The sequence below is a fragment of the Dipodomys merriami genome, unplaced genomic scaffold (assembly GCF_024711535.1).
Source record: "Dipodomys merriami isolate MVZ:Mamm:240054 unplaced genomic scaffold, mDipMer1.0.p SCAF_29, whole genome shotgun sequence".
NCBI classification, from domain to species: Eukaryota; Metazoa; Chordata; class Mammalia; order Rodentia; family Heteromyidae; genus Dipodomys; species Dipodomys merriami.
In genome coordinates this window covers 16,628,386-16,629,880 of record NW_027204381.1, presented here as the reverse complement: position 1 = coordinate 16,629,880, position 1,495 = coordinate 16,628,386, and positions in this window count along the sequence as shown.

Genomic DNA, 1,495 nt, shown 5'->3' with positions numbered 1-1,495 from the left:
TGGGGGAAATCCCATTTCTGCTGTTCCTCAGTTTCCTTTCTCTATGAAGCAGGAATCAGGAAAGGAATGAACATTTGGAGGGGCTGAGCTAAAGCTGCTGGGTCAAATAAGGGCTGCTAGTAAGCCCTGTTCCTTTCATGACAGAGGGCACTGGAGAAAGCAGGTAGAGCCATGAATTCTACTGTTTTACTTGCGACCTAACTTGACTGTGAGACTCAGGATGTGTTTTGGCCCGCCAGTTGAGATGGGAGCCACTGGGCACTAGATTGAGTGAGTGCACTACTAGGCTGTGAGGATCTATTGTGTCTAAGAATGACTGTTTCTTGGGTGATAATATCTGGGCAGGGAGCAAGGTGAACTTTGTGGAAGTAGGACAGGAAGTTGCTCTGGGATCCCACACTGTTCAAGGCTCTCTGCAAGGGATGGGGTTTGATGTCTTCAAACCTTGGCCTTTGGATCCTTACAATAAGAAAGATACTAGTGGCTGAGAACCAGAGCCCATAACCATGTTCCGATAGAGGTAGCTGGAAATCACATCCCCCCTCAGAGACTCAAGCCTGGAATCCATCTGTTAATAGCAATATTTATTTTGTGATATGTGATTTACATGCCCAAATACGAAGCACATCACTTCATTTTATAACTCTGTGATATGGATAGAGTAAATAGGCACAGCCTCAATTTCACCTAAATTAATGAAGCGTGAGAAGTTCAAGTTTCCCTGGGCAACTAGTGGTGGAACCAGAGCCAGAATCAAGTTTTCTGACTCTCTCGTCTGGTGTTTTCTCCAGCATGCATCTAGGAAGGGGAGAGTAACCCATAGCAATGAGTTCACTGTAAGCCTTTCCTTTTCTCCTCTGTTAACCTGAGGAGAAAGTGGAGAAAGCCAGAATAGATACTAAGCATGGTGGTATATTCATGTATTCCCACTTCTTGGGGAAAAGGAGCCAGAAAGATTCAGGTTCAAGGCCAGTCTGAGCTGCATGGTGAATTCCAAGGCCTACCTGGGCAACATAGCAAGACCTTCTAAAAAAAAATATGTTTTTAGAGGCTAACCAAGCGCATGGAGGCAGAGAAGGCAAGTGGCAGAAAGTAGGAAGTGGGGAGAGGAAACAGTTGGAGCTTTGCACGGACATTTCCTATTCGCAAACTTCTTATGGCCCTCATTTCGTTAACAGCAGCAGTGGAATTTCATGGACAATTGGCACTGAGCACTAACCGGGAGCTAATGAGAGAGGGAGGAGCAGGTAAAGGCTGTTTGAATTTTAATTCTTTTTCTTCAGGGGGATGGAGAAGAGGAGGGGAGCAGATTTTTTTTTCCAACACAATTTTAGTGCTGGAAAAAGTTCTTAACAAACAGCTTTGGAGTTCTTTGGAGTCTCTGCTGGAAGAAAATTAAGACTGAGAACTTTCTTACAGCCTGCCATGTCCTTCTTCACAACAGCCTCCTGATGACTACCCTGGACACAAGGTAAAGAGACAGCAGGGACTGGAT